The sequence below is a fragment of the Odontomachus brunneus genome, unplaced genomic scaffold, assembly GCF_010583005.1.
Source record: "Odontomachus brunneus isolate Ranch 3 - 2012 unplaced genomic scaffold, Obru_v1 Obru_scaffold_040, whole genome shotgun sequence".
Taxonomy (NCBI): domain Eukaryota; kingdom Metazoa; phylum Arthropoda; class Insecta; order Hymenoptera; family Formicidae; genus Odontomachus; species Odontomachus brunneus.
This window is the reverse complement of record NW_022639490.1, coordinates 2,167,114-2,179,146: the sequence shown is the minus strand read 5'-3', so window position 1 is coordinate 2,179,146 and position 12,033 is coordinate 2,167,114. Positions and strand designations below refer to the sequence as shown.

The 12,033-nt window shown below is 37.5% G+C and overlaps 1 long non-coding RNA gene across 1 annotated transcript; it reads left to right on the top strand.

Moving 5' to 3' along the window:
- The first annotated feature begins 7,048 nt into the window (after nt 1–7,048).
- LOC116844279 lies at nt 7,049–9,587 on the top strand. Its single transcript, XR_004378058.1, has 2 exons — nt 7,049–8,963; nt 9,317–9,587. It is a non-coding gene; the product is annotated as an uncharacterized LOC116844279 (long non-coding RNA).
- Nucleotides 9,588–12,033: the final 2,446 nt, after the last annotated feature.

The window sequence follows — 12,033 nt, the reverse complement described above, 5'->3', positions numbered from 1 at the left end:
AGAGAGAGAGAGAGAGAGAGAGAGAGAGAGAGAGAGAGAGAGAGAGAGAGAGAGATTGGCGCTGGCAGACTTTTGTTTCCGAAGAAACATAAAAATCGCTCCCTCTCCTCCGAACGGCCTACCTTCCTCTCTCTTTCTTCCCTTTCCCTGTTTGAAAGAATCCCAGAGACAGTTTTATCGCGCGTCTCACATTAATTTGCATAATCGAATATAAAATTTGAATAACGCGTTTCCGTGGCGTGCGAAGTCGTGTGTCATAACGCGATGAGACGCGCCCTTCACTGTTCACGTCGTATTTTTAATCCCGCCGACTCCGTCGTCTCCACGTAGGGGTGATTATTTGATTGCCTAACGAGAATCTGCGCGTCGGTTGTTTTCGAGGGAAATCGACAATGCGCGTCTGTCAGAATTATTCGGTGAATAATATCTCATGATAATCACTTAGAAGGAGAATCGCAAAGGATAGCGATGGATTGTATTATCGTGTTACCATAGTAAGGATAGACGAGGAAACCGGCATTATCGCCTCGAACGTCGATAATATAGTGTGGTCGATAAATTCTGTAATTTTTTACCAATGACCAGTTAGGAATGAACTTTTCGGGAAAATAATGTTTGGCAATAGAGTGCACCGAGTGTTAATAATCCAATCCTAACAATACGCATGGGATACTGAGGCAGAATCCTCTCATATAGAATTTCTACTTTACCTACAGTTAGTTGTGCGAGTCTCTAGAAATAATTGTTCGACGCTGGGAGTGCAGGTTTCAATTGCAGTAACAGCAGCTGCGTCTTAGAGTTTAACAGTGAATTTATCTGTGAATAAATGTAATTTACTTTTTTCAAGAAATTGAGAAAAAAATTAATTTGAAAATTCAAAAGATTCAATTTCTCATTCAAAGGAATAAGAGAGAACAAATAGATCGCAATTTTACTTATTGAACATTATGCCAACTACCGATCAGAAGAAACGTTACTTTTAAAAAGATCCCAGTAGATGTCGCCATGTCACTCTTTTATAGAGGATTGTTGTATATATGTGTGTATATGTGTATGAATTTCAATTATTATTTAAAAGTATTTATTAAATGAAAATAAGCATATACCTACATACATATTCCTTATATATGCTTTGCTTATATATGCTCAATTAGTGTGACAACCGTAACTAATAACTAATTCGAGTTATATATAAATTATAAAATGACAATTAATATTTCTCTTATATTGAAGTATAATTTTTTATTCATCATGCATAGATTGTAATTGTTGTGACATATTGCGACAAAAATTTCATAAAAATAATTTTTCTGTAATAAGTGCAATTTACAATTCATTTTGATAACAAAGTTGTTATGAAATTAAGTTATGTTCTATCGCGCTCGCGATATCTTTATCTTGCTAAATTACGTTCGCGTTTGAAGTATCCGAGAACGAATCGTAGATACCAATTAATCCTATTAAAAAGAGAAAATATCATCAATTGCAAAGTTGACAGGAAAACTGATACGTTAAAAATTAAAGTATCGTCAAAGATCGAAACAGATTTATTGAAGCCTTCTAATCCACAAGATAATATGCGCAGTAAAGGTCAAATCGACCACTAAACTAATTAATCGAGCGATTTAATTAGATAATTAGACACTACTGACTTTAATTAGCGATGATCGCTCACATGCGAAACTTGCTGCTATCAAATATTTTAAATGAGATTGGCACGTATTCATCATAACAGATAATGAAACATTTTGTTATGTTTTTATTTATTAATGTAGGGTATAGGTTATACAGACACTTTATACCTATTTCGCAAACATTCACCACATCAACATAAATATTTCGTCTCGTGGATGATATGTTGATATATACGACTACTAACTAACATCACCATTTACCATAATTATTTCTCTCGTGTAAAAGTCATTCTAATAGTCTTTACTTAAAATTTAGTTCAAATGAGGCAGATTTAAATTAAGACTCATATTAATAGTCGTTATTTGAAACTTGTCTCACATGAAATACACAAAGGAGGATGTCGGAAAACCACGATTTTTTTACTACGAGTGGAATATAAGATTTGGGTTTTATATAGTCGAGTATATTTTAAATTAGCAGAACAAGAGACTTTCTGGTAATGTGTTAATAATGTGTTCTGGTAATGAATTATATTTCAGACATTAAATAAATAAATTGCCCATCGTTCTCATCACTAAGGTATAAGTCTGAATCACTCACACAATGTCATATCAAGCATCTTCGGTAAAATAATTATTTAAATAATTAGCAGGCAAAGGTATTATTTCTTGATGTCTGGCACAACTAAAATACCATACAACGGTCGCAATATGCGAACAACATCCTACTACACGTATTTGCGTGTTTAACCCCATTTTTTTTAGCTTTCGGGATATATGATTTTTTTAGTACTATTTAAAGTATAGAGTCGCGTACTTAAAGATTAGTGGGTCGTTTTTAGCAAATTTAGGAACACATTCCGACTTGAAAAGAAGGAAAGTCATTGCTCCGTCTGCGGGGCATGCCTGCGCAGTGACTAACCACGATAGGAGAGAAATGACATATACGTAGTGTCATAAAAGTAAACACGACGTTCGTGTGGGAAGTGTTCCGCAGGACTCGCCGTGACCGAGCATCGTGGATTACACTTATAAATATAAGTAATAGATTTCATTACAAAAAATATATAAATTATGTTTGTAATATAATATTAATTGTTATGTAGGAAATTTAATATCTGTCATATTTGTGTTTTGCAGAAGGAAATAAATATCACAAGCAGAATGTGGGAATAATGAAATCTATTACTTATCTTTATATTTGCGTGTAATCCACATATATGCTAAAATATATATATGTGATATATATATATATATATATATATATATATATATATATATATATATATATATATATATTACATTAATCGTGATTTATAGCTGAAGAATCAACATCCAAAAAAGGATATGCAAAATTAGTGGTTTGTAAGCTGTTATTCAAACGAGAAAATGTTATATATTCTTATTTGTAATGTATTTTAAATCGTAGAATTCGAAAATGACCATAAAAATTAGGATACTAGTGGGGAAAACATGGGAAATTAAAAAAATGGGAAAAAACGTGAAATTCCCGGACGTTAAAACTTCCGGACGTAACTTTTTACATTTACTCTTATGTTTCCTTGCGTTATTTATTTATTCCTTTTTTGTTATTTTGAGTCGCAGAATCTCGAGTCACTTATCTGAAGCTACTCAGTATATGTACAGGGTGTGCAAAAATATTTATAGAAATATAGTTGTAGAAAAAAAATATTTGAGACAAAAGTTGTAGGGCTTAAAAATATCTATTTATTCCCTTTATCAGTTTAACCTTCGGTTAGATCGCCAAGATCAGACGAAGATTACCTTAAATTTTTTAATTGGGACCTAAGATTGCGATTTCGATATTTCCCTAAAAAACTTGGAAAATCTATAGAATTAAGAAAAATATTCCGTTTGTTTCTCCATAATGCTACTTCGACGTCTCGCAGAGCGCAGCTAAGTAAACGAAGGAAGAACACGGAAGAGGCGGTTGCGGTGCATCCGGTTTGCGTATCTTAAGTACAAAGATTTCCTTCACAAGCTTGCGTAGGCACGTACAAGTAGACTTCTGAACATGTCGGACCTGATTACATCCCTTCAAAGCGAAACGCGAGAGATACCACGAATAGAACTTCCCTCATACACGCGTCCCACATACGTAGTGTATCTCTGTTACTCGCTAAGTTCGATAAAAACGTTCCAACGCCGACGAATGCACGTATAGATATATTTTGGAGACTATTTTTAATAAATGATACATCGCGTTTAATAATAATGTAATAACGTAGCGTGATCGATGGCATGCATTTTAGTCCCGTCCCACATTGACAGTTTCGCATAGCGCTAAACGCCGATATTGATGGTATTAGCGTAACGAAGCGTTTCTGTCCAATCAAATATGCAGAAGGCTGTTGCAATCGCATTTGCGTCGCTGTGTTCGATCTGTATCTTTTAAGCGTGTATTTTCGTCGAGAGTCAATCGAAAAAGTTTTTACTCCAGCGTGAATTGGCAACAGCATTGTGTTGTACTGTCGCCGATAGCTTTGAGTTTTTACGTGACGCGTTATCATTCGAAAAATAAAAATCGTGAGTATTTGTGATGCATGTAGTTTCTCAATAGTTTTTTACAGAGTATGCGTATTCAACCGAAATAGAGCAGATCCGCACAGAAATTTCTTAAAATTTTTCCGAAGAGATCTAGGTTCTGATAGAAACACTCATATTTGTCTTAAAATTGTTTATTCTATTACTGTAGGAAAAAGATTTTGTATAAGCGTTTCGAAATGTATAACTCCGGTATTATTGTTTGTATTGACGATCACGTTCGTGACAATCGAGATATAAACCGAGATGACGAGGCGACACACAGAGACAAAATCGCTGAAGAAGTAAACAAGAAACAAGAAGTAAACGGGAAAAGCCAACGAATTTATTGTGCGAAACTGTTCTTCTGCTCATTGTTCCGATAAGCCCATATATATATTAAATTTGGTAATTATCGGATATAGGGGAGTCAGCTCCAATAACCTTGACCTTGACATATATTGCAGAGGTCATCCTCCTGAGTAACTTTCAAAAGGTTTTAGCTGTCGTTCGTTGTTCGTTAAAAAGTTATTAACAAAAGAAGTTGCATAAAATGAGTATAATTTTTGGACACTGTATATACAAAAACGATACTGTGTATCGTTAACGAGCAATATCGAATAATAACTACAATATCGAACGACTAGCGGGGGGTTGCGCTCCCCGCACCCCCCCCTCAAAACTAACCTAACCTACCTATCGTCACATTAACCGTTAGTCATTGTTTATTAAAGTGTTCAACTTTTGTGTTAATGTGACGATAGGTTAGGTTAGTTTTGAGGGGGGGGTGCGGGGGGCGCAGCCCCCCGCTAGTCATTCGATATTGCAGTTATTATTCGATATTGCTCGTTAATAGTACACAGTATCGTTTTTGTATATACAGTGTTAAAAAATTATACTCATTTTGTGCAACTTCTTTTGTTAATAACTTTTTAACGAACAACGAGTGACGGCTAAAACCTTCTGAGAGTTACTCAGGAGGGTGACCTCTACAATATATGTCAAGGTCAAGGTCATTGGAGCTGACTCTTCTATAGTCTATAATTACCGAAACTTCTTTTGTTAATAACTTTTTAATAAACAATGAGCGACGGCTAAAACCTTTTGAATGGATAGTGATCTTGACAATATATGTGAAGATCAAGGTCATTGGAGTTGACTCCCCTATACCCGATAATTACTTTAAAGTTTAGTTAACATTGACAATTTGTGGAATTATCTCCTATCACAATCTTATTTGCACAAATATTTTGGGGGCTCATCCGGGATCGGAACGGAGAGAGAATTCGTTTGGGAACGACCTACGAAAAAAGACGATACCGCCTTTTTCGAAAAGAAACTTTGAATAAGATATTTTGAGAAATTGCAAGGACACTGAAGATGCGAGTGGAGGAGTGGGACATTGCTTGTATTTACGAAGAAGCAATGGAGTCGTAGGTGGACGACGATTGCGCGTGCAGTGAACTGACGACGAGGAGGCTGTAACGCGTACCGGCGACAGGTGTTTTGCGGCGACGGCCATGGCGCTGCATCCTAATATTCTCACTGTAGTTAGGCTCAAGAAGCTGTTAAAATCTCGTAAGTTGTCTACGGGAAGCAAAGCTGAGCTCGTTGCCCGTTTGATAGACGTAGACCCGCTGGGTGAGTGCTTGGAGGAGTGCCCTCGGGAGGAGGTTAGTGGTGGTTGTCTCGATGAGGACGATCGTCGTTATGAGAATATGCATCTGCGGGAATTCGAGGTATGTCGATGTGAGAAGGAGCTCACTATACGCGAACTCGAGCTTGCCCGATATGAAATCGCTTTGTTGCGGGAGCGGGACGGCCAGGGTGGACAGCGAAGAGGAGTAGCTGCGGATGGCGGCGGTGGCGCGGCGTATTCGCGATTGAATTTGACGGCGATCGCAGATTTGTTAGCGGATTTCGACGGTATTTCTAGCGACTTTGATACTTGGGAGAAATAAATAAAACTCCTAAAAATGACATATCAGCTGGGAGATGACCAGGCTAAAATCATAATCGGGATGAGGTTGAAAAAAAAGGCTCTTGAATGGTTTCATTCGAAGCCCGAATTTATCGGCATGAATTTTAACGCTCTACTTAACGAGATAAAAGCGATGTTTTGCCACCGATAGAGTAGAATAGTAAGGCGTAAAAATTCGAAGCGCGTGTTTGGAGAAACGAGACTCCACGAATACGTTCACAAGAAAGTGGAGAATCATATGCCGGTCGAAACCGATGAGATTATATTATAGATGGTATATCGGACAATGTATTGCGCAATTAGGCACGTATACAACGATTTGCTGAAACAGAATCGTTATTAAAGGCATTCGGAACCATAACATTACGCGATTGTCATACGAATTTAAATCGAGCAGACAGACGAGCGGGTAAATCAATGACGATGGAGCGAGAGGGTAGAACGACGGACAGTGAGAAGACAAATAACAACAACGGTTACAGGGACAGAAAAAAAATAATGCCAAATATTAAGCGATGTTTTAATTGTGGCGCGCAAGATCACCTTGGTGCTAGTTGCCTATCGCGAACCTTGGATACGAAATGTTTTGAGTGCGAAGAATTCGGGCACGTAGTCTTGAAATGTCATAAGAAGACCGTTGTAACCGGGAACTCTTGTGCCGTAACGCTCTCTTCGCGCAAGAAGTATACCAAGGACGTTCTAATAAACAAAATAAAAGTCGAAGCGCTTATATGTAGACACAGGCAGCAATATCTCTCTTATGCGCGCGGATCAGTATGTAGAGATAGGGTCATCTCTATCCCAAACAACTAAAGTTCGTTTTTCGGGCGAAAAACGTGGGATCTGGCGAAATAATTGCTTTAGGAGAGTTTCACGCGAGGCTTACTGTTGACGGACATTCTTTTTTAATTCTCATTAAAGTCGTTTCGGGTGCAGTGTCGCGACACAAGTTGCTAATTAGTACAGATTTTCTAGATACGTTGGAAACTAATGTTAGACGAGGCATAGTGACGATTAAGCCGATTTCTGAACAAACAATCGACGATGATGATGTGTTTGAGATATTTCAGATTGACGTAGAAGGTATATACGGGCTGAATGAGATAGATGTAGAACGTATCCAAGATCCTAAATGTAGACGCGCCGTTGCAATGTTAATTAAAGATTACAGGCCGAATCAAGCGCGTGAGACGTATATAAAAATGACTATTATTGTGAAAGACGAATCCGTGTGTCAGCGTGCGAGGCGTTTATCACCATTCGAAAAGAATATTGTTAACAATCAAATCAAAAAGTGAGAAAGGCAAGGGATTATTCGCCCTTCCTCCTCTGACTATGTTAGCCCAACTGTCCAGGGATGGCTCGTATCGACTTTGTGTAGACTATAGACTATTAAATAAAAAGATAATAAAAGACCGGTATCCTTTGCCGCTGATTGAAGATCAGCTCGATAGATTACAGAGCGCTAAAGTTTACATTGATTTGAAGAACGGTTTTTTCATGTACGAGTGGATGAGGCAAGCGTGAAATATACCGCGTTCATCGTTCCTGATGGCCACTACTAATTTTTGAGGGTATCTTTCAGTCTCTGCAATTCGCCCTCCGTTTTCCAGAGGTATGTTAACGCGATCTTTAGGAATTTAGTAATGGACGAGATATAACGTTAATTTACATGGATGATTTGATTATGTTCTCTAACGATTTTGATGATGATCTAAGAAATCTTACGAGGGTAATCTATACTGCTAATCGCGTTGGCTTGTTGATAAATTGGCACAAATATTGCTTCTTGAAGGGAAAGGTCGAATTTCTTGGACATGTGATAGGCGGTGGTTGCGTCCGACCATCTGAATGTAAGACCGAAGCTGTAAGATATTTCCCTATACCCAAAACCATTCGTCAGATACAAGAGTTTTTAGGACGGGGTATTTTCGTAAATTCGTTCCAAGATACGCGGCGATTGCGCGGCTGTTGTCCGATCTTTTGAGGGCGCAAGCTAGTTTTCGTTTCGAAGCGGCGGAGAGAAATGCATTTAGATAACTAAAGATTTTTTTATGTGATCATCCGGTGTTAAGTTTATACCGCGTAGGCGTCGAGACCGAATTACATACAGATGCGTTAAAATATGGTTACGGGGAAATTCTCTTACAGCAAAATAGCGAGGTTAGTTGTTACATCCTATTTACTACGCGAGCGGTAAAACTACATTAGCGGAGGAGAAATATTCAAGCTATGACTTGGAAGTCCTCGCAATTATTAAAGCATTTAAGCGATTCCGCACCTATTTACTCGGTATAGATTTTAAAATTATAACTGACTATCGTGCGTTTGCGCTTACGATGAGCAAAAAAGATATCTGTGTGCGTAAGTCCGATGGGCTTTGTTGTTGGAGGAATTTTGTTATACAGTGGAGCACCGGTCGGGTATGCTGCATGTAGACGCGCTGAGCGCGGAACCTTCTCCCTTCTTGTTAACGAATGTGAAAAGGGATTGATGGCTCGTTTCAAGAAAGCTCAACAAGGAGACGACGAGATGAGATGGATTTCGGACTCTGTGAGATAAGGACGAGCAAACAATTATGCTTTGCGAGGAGGACTCCTGTATAAGGAGGTTGAGGATGAGTCACGCCTTGTTATGTTTAATTTAATACAAATGCAGATAATACGAAAAGTACATGAAGACATTTTGCGGCCGCTAAAACGGAAGCGCTGCTGTGCAATGATTATTGGATTCCGGGGTTGCGATCTAAGGTAGAAATGGCCATACGTAATCGCGTCGCGAACGGAAGCAAGGGAAGCAGGAAGGTATGCTCAACTCTATTGAGAAAGGAGATGTACCATTAGATACTCTCCATATTGATCATTTTTTTTGTCTGTTGCCGTCAAAGAAAAGCTATGCCCATTGTTTTCATTGTTGTTGATGTTTTCTCCAAATTTGTGTGGTTGTACGCGACTAGAGGTACGTTCGGGGAACTCGCTATTAGCGCTATTCAGCGCTATCAATGTCATTCTATCTTTGTTGTATATCTAAGGAACAATAAAGATAGAAGAACGCGGTAGCGTTAGTAGCGTGCTCCCCGAACGCATCCTAGATCAATGGGCACCGCGGAGGTGAGAGATCGATTGAAAAAATAGTCTGCTATTTTTTGGAACCCTAGAAGAATAATTTCGGATAGGAACGCCGCGTTTACTTCCAAGGAGTTCGAGGAATATTGTCGGCATGAAGGCATTGAACATCCTCTGATTATTATCACAAGGTAACGGACAAGTTGAAAGGGTCAACCGGACGTTAATCCCGCTACTGACGAAGTTGTCCGCTCCAAAAGCTGACGAGTGGTACAAACATTTGAATACGGCGCAGCAATGTTTGAATACTACGTTGAATAGAAGCATTGGCATGGCGTCATTTCTTCTTTTGTTCGGTGTCAATCTGCGCATTCGTGACGACCTTGACATATGAGCTTTTTTGCAACATGAGGAGATTAATTTATTCCAAACTGACCGAGATGAGCTGAGAAGACGGGCGACAGAGAATATCGCGAAAGTACAGCAAGAGAATAGAAAGAGCTACGATAAGACGAGAATAGAAAGAGCTACAATAAGGCGAGAAAGAAGGCATTATGTTATCGTGAGGGTGACCTCATCGCAATTAGGCGAACTCAGCGAGACCTAGGATTAAAGATATCTCATAAGTATCTTGGACTCTACGAGGTTACCAAAATTCTATGTAACGATCGATATCTGGTGCATATAATTGGCGAACATAAGGGACCTCTGCAAACGGCATCGGCTGCTGATTTAATGAAGCCTTGGATAGGCTCCAATGATAACGATCCGCTCGATAGCGAAGCCGAATGCGAGGTGTGTGAACACTCAAAGTGATTGTTCAATCAGGACGGCTGAGTGTAGGAAAAATATTTTGTACAAGCGTTCAAAATGTATAACTCTGGTATTATTATTTGTATTAACGATCGCGTTCGTGATAATCGAGATATAAACCGAGATGACGAGGCAACACACAGAGACGAGACGAGATCGCCGAAGAAGTAAACATTACGGGAAAAGCGAATTTATTGTGCGAAATGGTTCTTCTACTCATTGTTCCGATAAACCCGTACATATTAAATTTTAGTTAACATCGATAATTTGTCCATCACAATCTTATTTCCACACTATTCATGTGGAAATTTTCAAGTATAATATAGATCCCAATTAGTTTACCCAAACTTATTCCAAATAAGTATACCATATTGTAATGCCAATTGAAAATGTTATTTTTATCATTTATAAAAAAAACTTTCTGGAATTATTTGAGATTTATTCCAATTTTTTCAAATAATTAAAGCTGCAATTTTATGTGAGAAACCCAAAGACAGAAGAGAAGTTGTGTAGAGAGTAAAAACAAATAAGGGAATACAGAGATAACAAAATAATAATTAATACTTTTAAAATTATGATATATAGAAATATAAGGTTTTTTTTTAATAGAGCTTATTGTATAGCTATTTTTGTAATACTGACTGTCAATTGTACATAACTACAATATATTTGAATGTTCAACGTAATATTAATGTTTTTTTATATTTGGAATACAAATATAAAAGGCTATTCAATAATCACGTCACACGTAATTTAAAATTTAAGAATCTCTTATTCTTTCCTTCTTCCGTTCGTCAAATTTTATCGTAAAGTTTATGTTCTCTTCCGATATTATATGGTATGTGGATTTCTTTTCTAATATAGATTAACAAGAAATAGCATATAATCATATTGTAAGTAATAATTATTAAATTGCGCGTTATTATTTTTTCTAAAATACAAATAATTTGTAAGTAAATATTAACTTAATTACTTTATTTTAATATTTTTAATAAATAAAAGTGAGTTTATAAGTAAATATTTCAAAATTAAAATTTTGTCAGTTCGCGTAAAAACTCCTATGTCTTCTATCCGGGAGCAGGATTTTTGTGGGATCTAATTCGATTTCTCAAAAGAAACATTAAGGTAAACGTCCCAGTGATTGAACGTGAACCGATAATTGAATTACTAATAATATACTTGTGTTTGATAAGATGCTTATCAATAAATGAAACGTGCGTGAAATGTAAAGAATAAAAATAATAAAACAAACAAAAAAAGAGAAATGATATTTCGTTGAAAAGATAGCCGGCATGAGCTACGTCAGAATTTATGTGCACGAGCGTATACGTGGCATCGCGGCCATTTAGAGTCAGCTTTGTCTCCCACCATTTATGGTATATCGCTTGAAAAACTGTTTTTCTCTTTTTCTCTCTCTTTCTGTCCCATTCTCAATAACGTTCCTTGGTCCTGCAATCCCACGATCTCAAGTCCGCTCGTTAATTCGATTACTAAAAGTATTTCAGCAATGACGAATATGTCCGTAAACATTCTCTGAATAAATATTCCGATAGGATTCGACGACTATAACATTTTAAATTGAACAATTTTACGAAACGTCTAGATTATGTTTTGTAGTATTTATTTATTATCGTCATTATTGTAGAAAGGTGAAGAAAATGTCTTTGAAATTGAAAGAATTATTTCAATGCCACAGGTTCTATAGAATTGTCCACTCGTTTCGCTTAAAGAATGTCTTAACGCTACATTCACGAGCATCTTCCGCAATTAAACCATACTATTGCAATTTATTTCTCTCGGGCTAACTGAGTGAACAAATGTACAATGATTCCCACCAGGTCGCCAGATTTCGATCACACGAGGTCAAGCGGGAACGCTTTTGACTGCGAAAATCGACGGAAGTCTAGTATGTGGCGCTCAGAGAGAGGACAAGGCAAGATAGAGAGATAGATAGAGGGAAGGAGGGAGGTATACAAGCGCGAGGATGTGGAAAAAA